This window comes from Bubalus kerabau, chromosome 7 (genome assembly GCF_029407905.1).
Source record: "Bubalus kerabau isolate K-KA32 ecotype Philippines breed swamp buffalo chromosome 7, PCC_UOA_SB_1v2, whole genome shotgun sequence".
NCBI lineage: Eukaryota > Metazoa > Chordata > Mammalia > Artiodactyla > Bovidae > Bubalus > Bubalus kerabau.
Window position 1 is genome coordinate 38,006,758 of NC_073630.1, and position 22,337 is coordinate 38,029,094.

Consider the following 22,337-nt stretch of genomic DNA (forward strand, 5'->3'; position numbering starts at 1 on the left):
CGACTGAGCGACTTCACTTTCACTTTCACTTTTCTATCTCTTAAAAAAATTTTTTTTTATTTAATGTACATTATCGAGCTGGAAATAATCTGACTGTCTTACAGCCATATATATTCCACTGTGTCGTCCCAAGCACTGAACTCCTTATCTCTTTTTCACTGGGTGTTTCATCAACGTTTGTCATTTGCACTTTCAGTCAGTTAGCAAGAGCTGATTAATGTGGAAAATAATAAGTGCTTCTTAGAACTGCAAAGTGTTTTTCTCTTGATTACAATTGCTATGTGTGTTCTATGACAAGGAATTTATGATTACCACAGTTATCATTTTATAATCAGATAAGTTGGGCAAATTTGTGCTTTAAGACTTTAGCAAAATGTTTCTACAGAGTCAGGTTTGCTAAATCCCATATTATCCAGATAATTTTGCCTCTTTATTCATGCTTGTAGTGAATTAAAATAGTAAATTTCAATTTACAAACACTGTCAGAACACTTTCATTGACAGGTTGCTTAAGATACACAAGAGATATACACAAGAACTGTATACTGAGACTATAAAATGACATTCATAGAATGGAATGGATCCATAATTGAATGCAATTCCAATTAAAAATCACAAGGGGTGTTCATAGATACTGAGAAGCTAACTGAACAATTCACATGGTGAAACAAAGATTGAGAAGCAAAAATAATCTTGAAAACTATTTTATATTCTACAGCAGGTGTCCCCAACCTCCAAGATGGAATGCCTGATGATCTGAGGTGGAGCTGATGTAATAATAATAGAAATAAAGTGCACAGTAAATGTAATACACTTGAATCATCCTGAAACCAGCCTCCCCGGTCCACGGAAAAATTGTCTTCCATGAAGTGGTCCCTGGTGACAAAAAGGTTGGGGACCACTATCTTACAATGTTTCATTTCAAGTTGTGAGGATAATCATTGAACAATAAAACAAAATAAAGGATCCTGAGTCTCACACACACATAGTCTCAAGATGGGATTTGCTAGAAAGGACTTTAAGGAAACTTTCTGAGAGGATGAAAATATTCTCTATTTGTTGATATGTGGTTGCCAAATTCTACCAAACTGGAAATTTGCTTATAATCTTAATACCTTACTATATTTAAATTTTACTTGAACTATACTAGAAAAATAGAAATAAAGTGATATGCAAATGAGAAACTATACTTTAAATGGCAAACTATTAGAAAATTTAGAGAGTTTGACTGAATTGAACTGGAATTGAAATATGGTGATGGTTTGGTCGCTAAGTCGTGTCCAACTCTTGCAATCCCATGTGCTATAGCCTGCCAAGCTCTTCTTTCCATAGGATTCTCCAGGCAAGAATACTGGAGTGGGTTGTGATTTCCTTCTCCAGGGGATCTTCCCAACCTGGGAATCGAACCTGTGTGTCCTGCATTGTAGGCAGATTCTTTACCAACTGACCTATAAGGGAAGCTCCAGAATTTAAATATAGCAATTTAAAAAGATTTCTTTTAGCAACCTATAGATTCAGTAACAAAGATAGCAGCAATATCAACATTAATCATTTTGGAAGAATAATATTATTTAAAAAGAATAACAATTTAGAAAGGAAAAATTTATGCTAATATGCTATATGTATGTGTGTTTAATCATGAGTTATACATTTTTTGATTTTGAATAACATTATAGACTTCTGTTTACTTAAATATACTTCATTTTACCAGTTGTTCATATTTGTATCAACTCTAACTGTCTCAAATGTTCATATTTGCATGACTATTTTTTTGAAGAAACTATTCTGATACCATCAATGACATTAATGTACCCCTCCTTAACTCCATTCTATCCTCAGTACATAGAGAACATAGGTATCTTTAAATTCCTTTGTAATATTTCCATAACACTCATTAACTTTGCATATATCTGTAAGAGTTGATACTTATACATGTTTTAAACTCCTGAGTAATTCCACACTGTTATATTCCTTTCAGCATTTATTTATATATATGCTTACCATTACCTTACTGGCATTTATCCATGCACAAAATTGAGTGTGATTTTTAACAAACAATAAACACTAAGTTTCTTTTTTCTTTGGACAGTGTTAGTCTTCTTATTTGAACATCTGGGAGTTCAGGGTCGATATGAAACCAAAAGGACTGTCTCCATGAATGCCTGAGCCAGAATAGAGAGCAGGTTCTATAAGAAGTCAATGTTCTGTTAAAATCTGGATGTTGAATTGGATTCTGGTTCATAAAGAAAAAAATGCATACTTAAACAGATGTTGAGCTGTATGCTTACTATACAGCTTGCTTTGATCGTAGGTATTTTTTGCTGAACACAAGAACAGCAAAGTTAAATTTTCATTGAATAACAGCCTATGTACTTGTGGACAGAAAAATGTCACTGTTTTTAAATACTGTGACCATTTACTCCCCATTTTTTCCGGTAGCACGATTATGTGGTTATTTTTGAGGACCAATTACAGAGAACTGTAACTAACAAACACCAACTGTTCTGTGATTTTTTTTTTTCCTATTCCTGGAACAAGAACACTAGAGGGAGTGATTCTGATAAACACATAGTTTTATCTTTCTGCTTATAAACCCAGTTATGAATATCACTCTTTAATCAGCTTTCAGTCTTAAGATCAAATTGAGTCTCTAGGTACCCTTCCCTTTTCAGATGGAGCAGTGGAAAATGATCTGCCTGACAGTGCAGGAGCCACATGAGATGCAGTTTCAATCCGAGGGTTGGGAAGATTCCCTGGAATAGGAAATGGCAACCCGCTCCAGTATTCTTGCCTGGAGAACCCTATGGACAGATGAGTTTGGGGTGGGAGGTGGTGGTTGGGGTTATAGTTCATGGGGATGCAAAGCGTTGAACACCACTTAGCGACTGAACTGCAACAACAAATCCTTCCCTCACAGATAACAATATGGGAAACAACTAGCCTGATGGCGGTCCCCTTCAAACGCAACTCAGCACTCTAAGACCTTAATTTATGGCCAACATACCATTAGTCCACTAGAGCTGCTTGAACAAAACACCACAGACTGGGTGGCTCAACCAATAGAAGCTTATTTTCTCACAAGCTGGAAGTACAAGTCAAGGTACTTGCAAGATTGGTTTTGGTGAGACCTGTCTTTCCGGCATGCAGACAGCTGCCCTCTATGTCCTCTCATGACTATCCTTTGTGCCCATGCGCAGAGAGAAAGGACTCTAGCGTCCTTCTCTTTACATAAGGACATCAATGCTATCAGGTTAGGGCCTCTTTCTTAAGACTTCACTTAACCTTTATCATCTCCTGAAAGCCCTGTCTCTGAATGCAGTCACATCCAGGGTTACAACTTCAGCATATGATTTTGGTAAGAACACCATTCAGTCCATAACATGTACACAACCACATACAGGTAAAATTAACAAAACTCACATGACTCACATAGCCCAGTCTTTGTTTTGTTTATACCACTATTTTCCTCCTGACTTACTTAATATTTACTTTAAGTGGTACATCTACTTTAATTAAAAATTATTTTACTTTTATAACTTGTGCTGTTCTTCATAGACTGCAAAACTGACATGAAATTTTGTATGGCATGTAAGTAAAAGGAGTTATCTGAACTTAATCCAAACACTAAATGGGATTTTCTAAGGGTGACTCTATGCACTATTAAGATCTTTTATTATGGCCATTGCTTAGGAAAAAAAAATTCAAGTTCAGCAAACCTTGGCTTATGCCTATGAATTATTAATTTTAAATAACAATTTTTAGATAGGTTAAATGGCTTATTTTGGAAAAAAGTTCAATCTAGATACAAAAATAATCATATTTTGTTGTGCTTTAATATAACACAATTACTTGTGAAATGGATTGGAGGAACCACCCCCAGAGACATGGAAATGGACTGCTTACTCTAGTCTGTATAGTAAATATACTAATTTTTATTTCTAAAACAGTTACATTGCACAGATTTTCTGGGAACAGAGGGCAAATTTCCCAGTTTGGTGTTACTGGTAGAAGAAAAAGTGTTCACTTAACTTTTTTCCTTTATTTACTAAGATATTTGGTGTGGTTTTATTGTTAATATTAATTGTTCCTGTGCTTTTTTTTTCCTGCCCTTCAGAGAATTAAGTCTGCATACTAAACTTTAGCAATGTTTCCTACCTTTATAAGGGAGAATTACTAGGATAGTAAATAATTTGTTATAAGCAGAAGACTCTTAGTATCTACTTAGCAAGTACTGGAAACCAGTCCAGGTTCGATGCATGATACTGGTTGCCTGGGGCTGGTGCACTGGGACGACCCAAAGGGATGGTATGGGGAGGGAGGAGGGAGGATGGTTCAGGATGGGGAACACATGTATACCTGTGGCGGATTCATTTCGATATTTGGCAAAACCAATACAATATTGTAAAGTTTAAAAATAAAATAAAATTAAAAAAAATACAGGTTCACACTCCACCATATGTTGCATTTATCCTCTATCTTTTCCTGAATATCAAAAATATCTTTAAAAGCCATATATATACATACAGAGATTAAAATCTTAGAGGTTATTTACAGTTGATATATACACAATATTAGTAATATGTGTTACATAGCAAGATTTTAATTACATAATGTATATTGATATTTTAGAGAAATTATTTAGATCTTTTTATTAGTCTCATGATAAGTTTTGTGGGTACTCAATATCCTCTAAGTTGATAAATCAATCAAATTTCATTAACACCACAAAAATTATGAAGTCTGTCATAATTTCAGAAAAGTCATCACATTTAAGCCAATTGCTTTAAAAAATACACAGAAATTTACAAATTAGAGTTAATATGGTGTAGTTCCTCTAGGAAAACATGCTTCAAAATAAATGACTCATAAGACAGAAAACCTACTTTTGTGCAAAAACCTTCTAAACCTCTAGAGACAATCAAGTCAGTAAAATACAAATACCAATAAGCATTAGTCATTTTACTTTGCTATTTTTACAGCATGTAAATGTCCCATAATCACTACAGATGGTGACTGCAGCCATGAAATTAAAAGACACTTGCTCCTTGGAAGAAAAGCTATGACAAACCTAGACAGTGTATTAAAAACCAGAGATATTACTTTGCCAACAAAGGTCTGTAAAATCAAAAAAGCTATTGTTTTTCCAGCAGTAATGTATGGATATGAGAGTTGGACCATAAAGAAAGCTGAGTGCCAAAGAATTGATGCTTTTGAACTGTGGTGTTGGAGAAGACTCTTGAGAAAACCTTGGACTGCAAGGAGATAAAACCAGTCAATCTTAATGAAAATCAGTCCTGGATATTCATTGGAAGGACTGATGCTGAAGCTTAAGCTCCAATATTTTGGCTACCTGATGCTAAGAACTGACTCATTGGAAAAGACCCTGATTCTGGAAAAGGGATGACAGAGGATGAGACAGTTGGATGGCATCAGCGACTTGATGGACATGAGTTTGAGTAAGCTCCGAGAGTTGGTGATAGACAGGGAAGCCTGGCGTGCTATAGTCTATGGGGCACAGAGAGTCAGACCAAACTGAGTGACTGAACTGAACTGAAATGCCCCATTTGCAAATAAATATTTCTCTCAATTATTGCTAATTGAGCACATGATTTAAAATCAGTGTGCACACATACATAAATGTAAATTCTAAGTATTACTTCATCCCCTATATTGTTTATTCCACCCCTTGCCCATTTGATTGTAATTTTACCTGTCATTAAATGCAAACTTGAAAATAAATAACCAAGCAATTTCATAGACACAAAATGAAAGGCCTTGTCCATAGAAGTACAACTGGAATGAATGACAAAGCATATTTAGGGAGTCATATTTCAATCACATCAGAAAACGTAATGTACATCTCACCATACTCATCAATGTTGGGCCTCTATAACAAAATACCACAGACTGAGTGTTTTAAACCATAGAAATTATTTTCTCACCGTTCTGGAGTCTGGAAATCTGAGATGAGAGGTCCAGCATGGTCAAGTTCTGGTACAGGATATTTTATATGAAAGTTTTATTGATGGCTGAAACTTAGTATGATACTCTTTTGCATCCCAATGCCATTTTTTATTCTGTTCTATTAGGTACCTAATTTAGAGAAACTAGTTTTGCCTGGTTACATTAATAAGAAGTTGAGATAATTTAGGTTTTTGACTGAAAAGTTAATCTATTTCCAGTTCATGTATATTGCTAGGGGTCCAACTAAAAACTTGAGTGTTTACTAGAGACCTTACTTCTTAGTAGGCTCTAAATTCTAATTAGTGTTCCTCAAACCTGTCAAAAATTCTGCTCAGCCACAGCTGCTAAAATTGCCAAACCTCCTGGGATTTTTTTTCCTCAGGGAAGGAACCACAGCAAATATCTGGCACTGTCTCTGTTGCCCTGGATTCGAGCCACAATCCCACACTTTATTGGCATGTTTCTAATCTATATAACACATTTTCATAACTAATTTTCACCTCTATAAATTGTTTTCAACATTAGGGTTGATCATGACAACCTAGCATACAAATACCAAAAGAATTATGTGTTAGAAATAATATACATTTGAAAGACAAGCTCTTATCTTTTGGGAAGCCAGAAATCACTTCTGATTTATCTTTTTTTTTTTCTGATTTATCATTTTATATGTGGCCTACATTTTCCTGGAATATAGGGAATGTACAATTCATTGCTTTTGAATGATTTGAAATATATGAAAATGTTCATTTCATTTTTCATGAGGAAAACATATATAATCCAAGAGTAGGAATCCAAGACATATAATAAAAATAGCGTTATTAAAAATATATATCTCCTGTTTGATTATTGTCTCACTCTTTTTAAATTAATTCTTTAGTAATTTTCTACAATATGGATTTGACAGTTCTTACAATCTGAGTTCTAGAAACAAGTTAACTTTGAAATAAAATTATGGTATAATCATATTTCTAACTAATTATAGCAAGAACCTTGAAATGAAAAAAAAATTATTAATATAGTTCTCTTATTGCTCTCATTTTTTTTTATTCCATAGAAGACATAAAATAAATGATGGATCAGTTTTCAGATGAATATTTTTCCAATATTCTTTATTAAAAAAGATAACACTATTTTTTCCTAAGAAGAGACAAATTGGGGAAGTAAAAGAGACCTTTCAGAATATGTGAAACTCAATTAAGCATTCTTCTAAGTATTGGCTTTTTCTATGTGAGTTAATGTTCTTTAATAAATCAAGCTGAAATTTTCAAAGATGAACAAAATACTAATGGTAGTAATGGATCATCACATAATCTTAAAAAATCATCCTCCACTCTTCTTAATCATAAAATTACTCACAAAAGGAAAGTTTTCAGTTTTCTTTTTGCATTTTTCCAATTTTAATTTTTCAAGAGCAGAAAATATTTTGTGTAAAAAGACAATTTATTACAGTAAAAAAAAAGTTAATTTCAAAACAACCATTTTTATGTAAAGATTGTGAGATTTACAATAAAACTCAGCATTTAAATTCCAGTAAGAGTCACTTTAAATGCATTGCCAAAGTTGAAACTTTGAAAATTCCAAAATATTCAATGCAAATTATTAATCAGTAAACCCATTTGTACACTGGAATCATTTCATGTTACTTAATCAAATATTTAGTTCAAGGATTATCTTGAATCACCAAATTTTTTTCTATCTACTGTATTTTTTCTACACTATTCAAACTAACTTTTTCACAACTTAAAAACACAAAACAAAACAAAAAACTGATTTCTTGTTTCTGTAATGCAGCTTAGAAATCTTAATTCCATCCTAACAGAAAGCTGAAAAACTGCAAAATCAGTAATTCTCTTGAAAGAATTGAGGTCACATGTCAAATCACGGCTCCCTAAACTGGAGAGACATCAAGCAGACACAGAGTAGTGGTATTAACCAGGGCAGCAACTTCTGCAGTAAATTCTGTTAGGCTAGGCGAACCATAATTGAAAAACTTCTCAAGGCTCCGCGAGGCCAAGCCCGAGAGTCAAAAACTCACAAATCCGAGGTTTTGTGATTTTCTTTTTTAACCTCTAGCAGGAGTTTTACAGGCCCTTGTAGCAAATACTGTAGACAAATCTCATGAATCTGGCAGGCAGAGGTGAAAAGGAATCATTTTGAAATATTCTGGAGCATTCTGTTCCTCTCTACTAGGCCAACCCTCAGGAGAAACAATTTTACCAAAGTTCAATGTCGGGTTCTATTACAATCTAAATTATCTGGGGCACTATAACACCCAACTTCCACTGGCTCTAGTTTTCCTCCTGAAGGAAGGAAGATAACTCCAGACCCCTCTAGTTATCCTATCCCACTGAAATTTGGAGGAAAAAAACCCTGAGAGTCACTAATATAGTTTTCAGTTAAGGGGTACACCTGCACCAAAACACTGAAACCTAGTCACAGGACTATAGAATAATTTCCCATTCCACTACCTTCCTACGGCTTATTTACAAGGATTCATTTTGCCTAGACTATCATATACACCTTACAACAACAAAAAAAATACAATACTATGCTAGTTTTATAGTAATATACTACAAGAAAAAAAGGAATGTAAACAACAGTTTGAAGAAGCTGAACAAAAATGAAAGGCGGAGTCAGACATGGTAGGAATTTTGGGAATTATCAGAGGAGGAATTTTTAGAAATTATGATTAATATGCTAAGTTTTTAATGGGAAAGTAGATACCAAGCAAAAATACATGGGTAACATAGGCAGAGAAATACAAATTCAGGGAGGGAAAAAAAAAAAAAAAGCTACTTCCTCATATAAGGAGCTCCGAAGTCACCACTTTGTCTTAACAAACAAACAAACAAACAAAAAAACAAGAGAAAGAAGAGTCAACATTTTTGTGATTCACAAGGAGTTAAAAAACAAACAAACAAACAAACAAACAAAAAAGCAGAGAAAACCACTTCCCCCAAGATATGACAGAAAGGTGAATGCTAAGAATAAAAACCTACCGGATTAGATTGACGTAGAAAGCACCTCAAAATATAGTGCCGAAGTAGGGAAACCAGACTGAAATTGACAAATTTGTTGAACACTTAGCGTGGACGAGTGGCAATGTAAAAACTCCAGGGGGACCAAGTGATAGCCCGCTACCCCTGCACAGTTCTCTGAGATCTACCACGGTGAGCTCAACAGGCTTACACAGCAGATATCCGAGAAAAAACCCCCTTGAGCTGCAGACGGTTGAAGCACAGGGGGAACTGTTTCGAAACACGCCAAAGCTCTCTGGGCTTCCTCAAAAAAAGGCTGCCCTCAGGAGAAACTAGTTAACAAGATCCTAACCACCTGGGGCGTATCAAAGCTTAATTGACCTGGAGAAGGGAAATTCCCAACTCCAGGCCATTCTAACCATCCTCTCCCACCTCAGGAGAGGGAAAATTAAAATAAAAGTAGGTGTCACGGTCACAGTCCAGAGGCATAGGCGCAATAAAAGGCTGAAACCTAATCACGGCAATCTAGAAGGCTTCCTCTTCCCACACACCTTAACATCCCATTAGTAAAGCCTATTTTTAAACTAAAATATGGCTAATTTACAATGTTGTGTTAGTTTCTGGTGTATAGCAAAGTGATTCAGACTATATATATAGTCTGAACACATATACACACATATATGTATATATGTTCTTTTTCAATATTTTTGCATTATAGGTTATTATAAGATAATGAATCTTCCCAACCCAGGAATTAAACCCAGGTCTCCTGCATTATAGGCGGATTCTTTATCGTCTGAGCCATTAGGGAAGCTGGAGAATACTGTAGTGCACCCTATCCTTTCACAGGGGAACTACCTGACCCACGAATCGAACAGGGAGATTTTTTACCAGCTGAGCTACCAGGGAAGCCCATAAATAGATAGATAGATAGATAGATAGATAGATAGATAGATAGATAGATAAAGTCTGACACATATACATACATATATGTTCTTTTTCAATATGTTTCCCATTATAGGTTAAATAAGATAATGAGGGCTTCCCTGGTGGCTCAGTTGGTAAAGAATCCAGCTGCAATGCAGGAGACCTGGATTTGATTCCTGGGTTGGGAAGATCCCCTGGAGGAGGGTATGGCAACCCACCCCAGTATTCTTGTCTGGAGAATCCCCAAGGACAGAGGAGACTGGTAGGCTACAGTCTATGGGATCGCAAAGAATCACATGACTGAGTGACTAGGCACAGCACAGCATAAGATAATGAACATAGTTCTCTGTGCTATACAGTAGGGCATTGTTGTTTATTTTATATAAAGTAGTTAGTATCTGCTAATCCCAAACTCCTAACCAAAGCCTATTTTTGGCAATTTCTTCTACTAGGTACATCACATCCAGCTATCATAAAAAAAAAAAAAAAAAAAAAAAAAAATTAGAAGGCATAAAAAAATGCAAAAAAAAAAAGAAAAAAGGCAATTTGAAGACTCAGAGCAAGCACCAGAAATGAATGTGACAGAGATGTTAGAATTATCAGACTAGAAAATCAACATAACTATGATTAATATGCTAAGGGTACTAATGAATAACAGCATGCAAGAACAGATGGGGAATGCAAACTGAGAGAAGGAAATCCTTAAAAAGAGCCTAAAAGTAATATTAGAGATCCAAAATACTGTAACATAATTGAATGTTTTGATGGGTTTAGTAGTAGATTATACATGGCTGAGGATAAATCTGTGAGCTTGATGATATCTCAATAGAAATTCTGAAAACTGAAACACAAAGAGCACAAAAATTGGAAAAAAAAATACTATCTAAGGTCTTTGAGACTAAAAAAGATGTACTATAAGTATACTGGGAACACTAGCAAGAGAAGAATAAGAGGAAACCAGAAATATTTGGAACACTAATCACTGAACATTTTCCCAATTTAATGTCAAATACCAAGCCACAGATTCAGGAAGCTCAGAGAATACCAAGCAGGATAAATGCCCAAAACAAACATGAAATACCTTGAAATATAATTTTTAAAATACATAAAATCAAAGATAAAGAAAAATCCTGAAAGAAAGACAAGAATTAAATCGGACTTTTCCTCAGAAACCATGCAAGTGAAAAGAGAGTACAGTGAAATAGTTAAAATGTTGAGGGGGAGGGAGGAAGAAAACCACACACACACACACCAACCTAGAATTCTATACTAGAATTGTATAGAATTTGTACAGAATTTGTATAGAATTCTATACTAGAATTCTATATGAAGTTTTCTTTCAAAATTGAAGGAAAAATAAAGACTTCCTCAAACAAACTAAAATTGAAGGAATAAGTTGCCAGTAAACCCACCTTGGAAAAAAGTGCTGAAATAAGTTATTTTAGAGAGAAGAAAAATAATATAGGTTAGAAAATTGGACCAATAGAAAGAAAGAAACAGCATCAAAGGATGAAGCTAAGGTAAAATAAAAACTTTTTTAAAATTCTTGATTGATCCAACAATAGCACTTTGTTCAAAATAACAATAGCAATGATATATTCTATCACATATGCTTATGTATATTAGTATTATCCACACATATGCCTACCTATACATATATACAGATATGCTTATATATATATGAAATTAATGATATAAATGACACAAGGGATAGGAAAAAGGAATTAGGATTACTTTGTTATTGTAAAGTACTCACATTGCCTGTAACTTAGTATAGTATTATTTGGACCTGGATTAACTGTAAGTGTATATTGCAAAATCTAGGGGAGCCACTAAAGAAAGTTTGAAAAAAGAGAAGTATAATAAATAGACATTCTAAGAAAAGAGAGAAAATGGAATAGGATAATTACATTTTATGTAATATATATAATAATAGTATAAATTATCCTCAATTAGCACTACAAAAGGTACAAAAAGTATGGGATACAAAAAGAAAAAAGAATAAGTATAACAAATACAAAACAGTAAAAAATACGGTATGTTCTAATCCAACTGCTAACCATATGTTGTATGTAAGACACTCACTTTATATATAAAGACACATATAGAGTAAAAGTAAATGGATGGAGAAAAATACCATGTGAAGATAAGTCAAATGTTAGCAGGAGGGGCCATATTAATTTCAGACAGAGAGGACTTCAAAGCAAGGAAGTTACCAAGGATAAAGGGCATTACATAATGATGAGGGGGGTCAATTCTCTAGTAAGACTTAAGCATCCACCATGATATATATTCCTAAAATCAGAATGTCTAACTGAAGGAACTGCAAGGAGAAATAGATGAATTCACTAACATAGGTGGTGTCTTCAACACCCCGCTATCAGAAAATGAAAGATCCAGCTGGCAGAAAACCAGTAAGGACACAAACTCAAAAACATCAGTAATCAACTGTAAATAATTGACATCAGAGAAAACTTCATCTAATGAAAGCAGAATACATATTCTTCTCAGGCTCACATGCAACTCTCAACAAGATAGACCACACTCTGGGCCACCAAACTCATACTTTATTTAAAAGAAGGAAATTATGCAATGCCTGCTCCCACACAACAATGCAATTAAGCTAAAAATCAATAACAGAAAGATAACTTGAATATCCCCAAATACTTGAATACCAAACAATGTCCTTCTAAGTAACACTTAGGTAAAACAATGTATCAAGAGAAATCAAAGATTACTTTTAATAAAACAAAATTGAAAATAATCTTCCAAAACTCACACAAGAAGAAAGAGAAAATCTAAATTCACCTATACCTGTTAAATTGGATAACTAATAACCTTCTTAAGTGGAAAGCACCAGGCCCAAATGGGCTCATTTATATATTCTACTAAAGATACAAAAAGGAAAATATGCCAGTACTCTACAATCTCTTTCAGAGGATAGAAGTAGAAGGAATGTTTCCTAACTCACTCTATAAGATCAACATTTTCCTAATACTAATTAATTATACATGGTAACCAACTCTGATTTATCTCAGCTTTAGTTATTCTGATGACAAATAAGCATATGAAAAGATGCTTCACATCATACATCATCAAGGAAATGCAAAAATGAAATAACAATGAGATACCACAATGAACCTATTAGAATGGCCAAAATCCAAAACATTGACCACACCAAGTGCTTACAAGGTTGTAGAACCATAGGAACTCTCCTTTATTACTGGTGGGAATGCAAAATGGCATAGTCATTTTGGAAGATAGTTTGGGAGGTCTTCAAAAATAAATGCATTCTTACTTACTGTACAGTCTAGCAATTGTGCTCCTTGACAACTTCCAAAGGAGCTGAAAAATTATGTCTACACTAAAACCTGCATGAAATATTTACAGCAACTTTATTCATAGTTGCCAAAACTTGGAAGAAACTGAGATGTCCTTCTTCAGGTAAATGGACAAAATGTAGTAATAAACTATTCACAATGAAATACTGGTTAGTGTTAAAAAAAATATGTGATCAAGACACGAACAGATACAGAGAACCTTAAATGCACTTTAGTTAGTGAAAGAAAACAATCTGAATGTCTAGATACTGTATGATTCCAGCTATATTATACTCTGGAGAAGGCAAAACAATGGAAATAATAATAATAAAAAAAAATTAGTAGTCGCCAGTGGTTGAGGGGAGACGGAAATGAAGAAGAAGAGTGCAGAGAATTTTTAGGGCAGTGAAACTACTCTCTATAACACTATAATGGTGGATATATTTCATTATACATTTGCCCAAATCCATAGACAGTATAACACCAAGAATAGATACTAAGGTCAACTATAGACCTTGGGTGGTTATGATGTGTCAGCGTAGGTTTGTCAATTGTAATTAAAGTACCACTGTGATACAGGATGTTGATAATGGGGAAATCTGCACTGTGTGTGGGCAGGGGCACCTTGAAAGTCTATTTCCCATTCAATTTTGCTGTGAACCTAAAACTGCCCTAAGAATATATTTTATTAATTTTAAAAAGCCATCTTACACTCACTGAAACTGCTACTCTCTGTATCATATTCTTTTTATATCCAAAGTTTCAAAGAGAGGATAATTTAGTCAATTCCAATTTCTCTTTTAACATTCTCTCTTGAAACTGCCAAAATTGGTCTTTTCTATGTCACTTCACCAAAATTCTCTTATCAATGTCACCACTGACCTCCACATTTTTAAATTAAATGATCAATTCTCAGTTCTTGTTGCATTTGATTATGTAGTAGCCTTTGATACCTCCTATATCTTGAGGTCTGGTATCTTCTCAAACTTGTATTTGAGGGTAAATACAGCAATTATAGTTTAAAAATTCTTTATAAAAATAATTTTGTTATTTACACCAATTATAATTTCTGGAAAATATTACTTACTAATTTAAACAGATTTCCTTCAGCATTTACTATTCTTTGATACTAGACGGTTACTATTCTTTGATACTAGATGGTAACTCTTCTACTATATTCTTTGTGTAAATTTGAATGTGGATTATATTTGTAGGCTTCTCCTCAATTTACATTCACAACAGAAAAAAACCTCAAATATCCTCTAAAACAATATATTATGTCAAATCTATTTTTGAGGAGAAAGACTTGTTTGTGTTATATTAAATATGTGTCAGAAAGACCATCTTGCAAGAAATAAATAAAATAAATTTTAGGATTAGAATAGACTTTCATATGATCTGACTCAAATCTCATTTTTCTTGAAAATATTTTTAAACTTAGTATATGCCTTGATACATAGTGCAAATCACAACTAGGCTAAGTGTATTTATTCATTCCATCCATTTCCAGGGCCGACTGTAGCACATTTTTCAATTTTTCTAACAATTAAATATTAAATTGCTGGGTTGGAAAGAATAGAGCAAAGTAGATGGTGGTAAAAGAAAACAAAAACAAAAACAAACTCCTATAATCTGCATAAAAGTTAAACTATTAAATGACCCAAATCACATTATCAATATACATAATAGCATAATGGTACTAGTACAGCAATAAATTTCATTTTTAGAATAGCAATAAACATTACATAATAGATCCTGGCCTTCATTCCAGCCATTAAAATCACAGCAGAACACTTCCTGGGTTGTATCATCATCGGCCCATATAGGAAAAGCAGATGAAATAGTGCTAATTCTTGAAGCTTATAAAGACAATGACAATTATAGTTTGGTGTTTAATGTCCATTCTTCAATTAGAGAAAATAATAGGAAAGAAAAATAGAGATAGATAAAGGCTTCTGATACTGTCTTTTAGCCTTTTCCATAGAGCCAAAACATTTTATTATCATCTATACACAATGTCCATAATTTCTTCTGACAGGGAAACCTAATTAAAATTCTAATATCAAACTATCCTGAGACTGAAGGTCTACTTACCTTGTTTGTCCCATCACTGTTAATGTAATTTCTTTGAAAATGAAGAATTTTAATCATGTTACTTATTGGCTTAAAATGCTTCTGTAGTGTCTTTGGGTTTTTTATAAATTAGGTTTAGTTTCCCTCCTCTGCTTATCCTCCAATCTCATTTTCTCCAAACTCAATATTTACCCTTTTCTTCTTCTACATCAATTCATTTGCATAACCTTGAATGCCTCTAAAAATTGCAATAGTTTCCCATCTTTGGCTTTTCCTCCTACCTGAAAACACTTCTCCCATATTCCATGTCCCCTTAATTGGTTAAAGCCAATTAAAACCAAGTATTAAATTTCTTGACATCCTCTTACTTATTTAGGAACATCCAATTTCTTGTTTAGTTTCACAGACTTTTTTTCCTTAAGTGAAAAAAAAAAAAAAAAACCTCTCTCAGCCATTAGACTTCGAAATCCATATATTAGTTCTATATACTTATCACTAAAACTCCAGGTAAAGTTACAGATTTGAAGTATCTGACAAGTGTTAAACCTAAACACTCTCTCTATATATACATGAATATAAAACAATTTTCCTGACATTACACATAGTTAAATAGTTTCAGTTATTAACATATGTGTTCAAATATTAATTACACTATTTATAGTAATAGTACATTCTATAAATGTAAGTACAAATAACAACTACAACACATTCTGTAAAAGTACAACTCAATTAGCAAATGCAAGCAGTTTTAACCATGCTGTTGGAAATAGCTCTTTTGCTTTCCTCACAGGAATAAAATCAGTACAAATTTTCTTAATTTGTTTGATTATGTATAATAAAAGACTTGAAAAGCTAGTACTTTTATCTCTAAAATTTCATTTCCAAAAGTTGTTTCTCATCAAAATTTAATTGGATATTCTGTGAACATATGTTAATTGTGAATAAAATATTAATGATGGAGATTTGGTATTGAAATGGTTTTTGATAACCATAACAAGAGTATTAATAATTTTATAAAATCTGGGTAATATTCTCACAGCATAGATCTTACAATTATTACAATAGTCCACAGCTCCATCTACACTAACTCTTAATGCCTAAGATATATTATAAAATCAATATAGTAATGTCAATAAAGTATCTTATTGACCTCAGGTGGACATCAATCAAAGTCAAACCTATTTTTAAAATTATCAGAGGGAGTAAAAATAGTTTTTCCTTGGAATATACATTTTTAAATATGATTAGTAAAAAATCTTTCAAGTATTGAAGGTGAGGGATATAGGACAAAGCCAAAAAATGATTATTTGAAGTGGTAATCTATAATCTTGGAGCCCAAAATCTATGAACAAGTAGGTACATAATTTATCTTGAAGATCTCTTTAACAAGTGGTTCTGGGAAAACTGGTCAACCACTTGTTAAAGAATGAAACTAGAACACTGGGCAACAGCATACACAAAAATAAACTCAAAATGGATTAAAGATCTAAACATTAGACCAGAAACTATAAAACTCCTAGAGGAAAACATAGGCAAAACACTCGCTGACATAAATCACAGCAGGATCATCTATGACCCACCTCCCAGAATATTGGAAATAAAAGCAAAAATAAACAAATGGAACCTGATTGAAATTAAAAGATTTTGCACAACAAAAGAAACTATAAGCAAGGTGAAAAAACAGCCCTCAGAATGGGAGAAAATAATAGCAAACTAAGCAACTGACAAAGAATTAATCTCAAAAATATACAAGCAGTTCAATTCCAGAAAAATAAATGACCCAATCAAAAAATGGGCCAAAGAACTAAACAGATATTTCTCCAAAGAAGACATAAAGATGGCTAACAAACACATGAAATGATGCTCAATATTACTCAATATTAGAGAAATGCAAATCAAAACCACAATGAGGTACCATTTCATGACAGTCAGAATGGCTGTTATCCAAAAGTTTGCTGCTGCTGCTGCTGCTAAGTCACTTTAGTTGTGTCCGGCCCTGTGCGACCCCATAGATGGCAGCCCACCAGGCTTCCCCGTCCCTGGGATTCTCCAGGCAAGAACACTGGAGTGGGTTGCCATTTCCTTCTCCAATGCACGAAAGTGAGAAGTGAAAGTGAAGTCGCTCAGTCGTGTCGAACTCTTAGTGACCCCATGGACTGCAGCCTACCGGGCTCCTCCATCCATAGGATTTTCCAGGCAAGAGTACTGAAGTGGGTTGCCATTTCCTTCTCCTATCCAAAAGTCTACAAACAATAAATGCTGGAGAGGGTGTGGAGAAAAGGGACCCCTCTTACACTGTTGGTGGGATGCAAACTAGTACAGCCACTGTGGAGAATAGTGTGGAGATTCCTTAAAAAACTGGAACTAGAACTGTCATATGACCCAGCAATCCCACTGCTAGGCATACACACTGAGGAAATCAGAATTGAAAAAGACACATTCATCGCAGCACTGTTTACAATAGCCAGGACATGGAAGCAACCTAGATGTCCATCGACAGACAAACGGATAAGAAAACTGTGGTACATATACACAATGGAATGTTACTCAACTGTTAAAAATAATGCATTTAAGTCAGTTCTAACGAGGTGGATGAAACTGGAGCCTATTATACAGAGTGAAGTAAGCCAGAAAGAAAAACACCAATACAATATACTAACACATATATATGGAATTTAGAAAGATTGTAACGATAACCCTGTATGCAAGACAGCAAGAAAAACAAAGACGAATAAAACAGTCTTTTGGACTCTGTGGGAGAGGGCGAGGGTGGGATGATTTGGGAGAATGGCCTTGAAACATGTATAATATCATATGAGAAATGAATCACCAGTCCAGGTTAGATGCTGGTACACTGGGATGACCCAGAGAGATGGGATGGTGAGGGAAGTGGGAGGGGGGTTCAGGATGGGGAACACATGTACACCTGTCGGGGATTCATGTCGATGTATGGCAAAACAAATACAATATTGTAAAGTAATTAGCCTCCAATTAAAATAAATAAATTTATATTTAAAAATAATAATAGTAAAAAAAAAAACCCTATAATTTATAAAAAAAAATAGAGAGAGGGGTCATATGTACACCTATGGTTGATTCATGTTTATGTATGGCAGAAACCAACAGAATATAATAAAGCAATTATCCTCCAATTAAGAATAAACAAATTTTATTTTTTTTAAAGTCTCCCATTATTATTGTGTTATTGCTAATTTCCGCTTTCATACTTGTTAGCATTTGCCTTACATACTGCGGTGCTCCTATGTTTGGTGCATATATATTTATAGGTGTTATATCTTCTTCTTGGACTGATCCTTTGATCATTATGTAGTGTCCTTCTTTGTCTCTTTTCACAGCCTTTGTTTTAAAGTCTATTTTATCTGATATGAGTATTGCTACTCCTGCTTTCTTTTGGTCTCTATTTGCATGGAATATCTTTTTCCAGCCCTTCACTTTCAGTCTGTATGTGTCCCTTGTTTCAAGGTGGGTCTCTAGACAACATATATCAGATCAGATCAGATCAGTTGCTCAGTCGTGTCTGACTTTTTGTGACCCCATGAATCGCAGCACGCCAGGCCTCCCTGTCCATCACCAACTCCCGGAGTTCACTGAGACTCACGTCCATCGAGTCAGTGATGCCATCCAGCCATCTCATCCTCTGTCGTCCCCTTCTCCTCCTGCCCCCAATTCCTCGCAGCATCAGAGTTTTTTCCAATGAGTCAACTCTTCACATGAGGTGGCCAAAGTACTGGAGTTTCAGCTTTAGCATCATTCCTTCCAAAGAAATCCCAGGGCTGATCTCCTTCACAATGGACTGGTTGGATCTCCTTGAAATCCAAGGGACTCTGAAGAGTTTTCTCCAACACCACCCTTCAAAAGCATCAATTCTTTGGTGTTCAGCCTTCTTCACAGTCCAACTCTCACATCCATACATGACCACTGGAAAAACCATAGCTTTGACTGGACGGACCTTTGTTTGCAAAGTAATGTCTCTGCTTTTCAATATGCTATCTAGGTTGGTCATAACTTTCCTTCCAAGGAGTAAGTATATTTTAATTTCATGGCTGCAATCACCATCTGTAGTGATTTTGGAGCCCAGAAAAATAAAGTCTCACACTGTTTCCACTGTTTCCCCATCTATTTCCCATGAAGTGATGGGACCAGATGCCATGATCTTTGTTTTCTGAATGTTGAGCTTTAAGCCCACTTTTTCACTCTCCACCTTCACTCTCATCAAGAGGCTTTTTAGTTCCTCTTCACTTTCTGCCATAAGGGTGGTGTCATCTGCATATCTGAGGTTATTGATATTTCTCCCGGCAATCTTGATTCCAGCTTGTGTTTCTTCCAGTCCAGCATTTCTCATGATGTACTCTGCATAGAAGTTAAATAAGCAGGGTGACAATATATAGCCTTGACGAACTCCTTTTCCTATTTGGAACCAGTCTGTTGTTCCATGTCCAGTTCTAACTGTTGCTTCCTGACCTGCATACAAATTTCTCAAGAGGCAGGTCAGGTGGTCTGGTATTCCCATCTCTTTCAGAATTTTCCACAGTTTATTGTGATCCACACAGTCAAAGGCTTTGGCATAGTTGATAAAGCAGAAATAGATGGTTTTCTGGAACTCTCTTGCTTTTTCAATGATTCAGCAGATGTTGGCAATTTGATCTCTGGTTCCTCTGCCTTTTCTAAAACCAGCTTGAACATCAGGAAGTTCATGAGCATTCTTTGGCATTGCCTTTCTTTGGGATTGGAATGAAAACTGACCTTTTCCAGTCCTGTGGCCACTGCTGAGTTTTCCAAATTTGCTGGCATATTGAGTGCAGCACTTTCACAGCATCATCTTTCAGGATTTGGAATAGCTCAATATATATATATATATATATATATATAGATAGATAGATAGATATATAGATATATAGACATTATATATAGTGGTCTTGTTTTTGTATCCAATCAGCCAGTCTTTGTCTTTTGGTTGGGGTATTCAACCCATTTACATTTAAGGTAATTATTAATAAGTATTATCCCGTTGCCATTTACTTTATTGTTTTGAGTTTGAGTTTATACACCCTTTCTGTGTTTTCTGTCTAGAAAAGATCTTTTAGCATTTGTTATAGAGCTGGTTTGGTGGTGCTGAATTCTCTCAGCTTTTGCTTGTCTGTAAAGCTTTTGATTTCTCCTTCATATTTGAATGAGATCCTTACGGGGTACAGTAATCTGGGCCATAGGTTATTTTCTTTCATCACTTTAAGTATGTCCTGCCATCCCCTCCTGGCCTGAAGAGTTTCTATTGAAAGATCAGCTGTTATCCTTATGGGAATCCCCTTGTGTGTTATTTGTTGTTTTTCCCTTGCTGCTTTAAGTATTTGTTCTTTGTGTTTGATCTTTGTTAATTTGATTAATATGTGTCTTTGGGTGTTTTGCCTTGGGTGTATCCTGTTTGGGACTCTCTGGGTTTCTTGGACTTGGGTGATTATTTCCTTCCCCATTTTAGGGAAGTTTTCAACTATTATCTCCTTAAGTGTTTTCTCATGGTCTTTCTTTTTGTCTTCTTCTTCTGGGACTCCTATGATTCGAATGTTGGGGCATTTAACATTGTCCCAGAGGTCTCTGAGATTGTCCTCATTTCTTTTAATTCTTTTTTCTTCTCTGATTCATTTATTTCTGCCATTCTATCTTCTACCTCACTAATCCTATCTTCTGTCTCCCATATTCCACTATTTGTTCCCTCCAAAGTGTTTTTGATCTCATTTATTGCATTATTCATTATATATTGTCTCTTTTTTATTTCTTCTAGATCCTTGTTAAAACTTTCTTACATCTTCTCAATCCTTGTCTCCAGGCTATTTATCTGTGATTCCATTTTGATTTCAAGATTTTGTATCATTTTCACTATCATTATTTGGAATTCTTTATCAGGTAGATTCCCTCTCTCTTCCTCTTTTGTTTGGTTTGGTGGGCATTTATCTTGTTCCTTTACCTGCTGGGTATTCCTCTGTCTCTTCATTTTGTTTATATTGCTGTGTTTGGGGTGGCCTTCTGTATTCTGGCAGTTTGTGGAGTTCTCTTTATTGTGGGGTTTCCTCTCTGTGGGCGGGCTTGTACAGGTGGCTTGTCAAGGTTTCCAGGTTAAGGAAGCTTTTGTTGGTGTTCTGGTGGGTGGAGCTGGATTTCTTCTCTCTGGAGTTCAATGAAGTGTCCAGTAATGAGTTATGAGATGTCAATGGGTTTGGAGTGACTTTGGGCAGCCTGTATATTGAAGATCAGGGCTGTGTTCCTGTGTTGCTGGAGAATTTGCATGGTATATCTTGCTCTGGAACTTGTTGGCCCTTGGGTGGTGCTTGGTTTCAGTGTAGGTATGGAGGCCTTTGATGAGCTCCTGTTGATTAATGTTCCCTGGAGTCAGGAGTTCTCTGGTGTTCTCAGGATTTGGACTTAAGCCTCCTGCTTCTGGTTTTCAGTCTTATTTTTACAGTAGCCTCAAGACTTTTCCATCTATACTGCACTGTTGATAAAATATCTAGGTTAAAAATGAACAGTGAGGGATACCCAGAGAGGTTCACAGAGTTACATGGAGAAGAGAAGAGGGAGAAGAGAGATAGAGGTGACCAGGATGAGATGAGGTGGAATCAAAAGAGGAGAGAGCCAGTAATCACTTCCCTATGTGAGCTCCAGAGTCAGGACTGCTCAGAGATGTTCATGGAGTTATACAGAGAAGAGAAGAGGAAGGAAGGAGACAGAGGTGGCCAGGAGGATAAAGGGGGGAATCAAAAGGAGAGAGACAGATCCAACCAGTAATCAGTTCCCTAAGTATTCTCCACCATCTGGAACACACAAAGAAATTCAAAGAGTTGGGTAGAGAAGAGAAGGCAGAGGGAGGAGATAGAGGCGACCTGGTGGAGAAAAAGGAGAGTCCAAAGGGGGAGAGAGCAGTCAAGCCAGTAATCTGGCTCCCAAGTGAAAATGCATACTGAAGATTGGGTTCTTAAAGGTACAAAATTGATAACAAATACCAAAAAGCAAAGATTAAAAGTCTAGAGTAGAAGTTGTATTTTCAAAAATACAATATTAAT

General features: G+C 35.1%; 1 long non-coding RNA gene across 2 annotated transcripts in view; it reads right to left on the reverse strand.

Moving 5' to 3' along the window:
- The window catches only part of LOC129657651 (uncharacterized), a 92,237-nt gene extending 82,977 nt beyond the window's left edge, over positions 1 to 9,260 (reverse strand). The window contains exon 1 of one of the 2 annotated variants that reach the window (XR_008716946.1): positions 8,966 to 9,260. This is a non-coding gene — a long non-coding RNA (uncharacterized LOC129657651). The remainder of the gene's footprint in view (positions 1 to 8,965) is intronic. The other variant, XR_008716945.1, reaches the window with a different exon arrangement.
- Between the last annotated feature and the right edge of the window lie 13,077 nt (positions 9,261 to 22,337).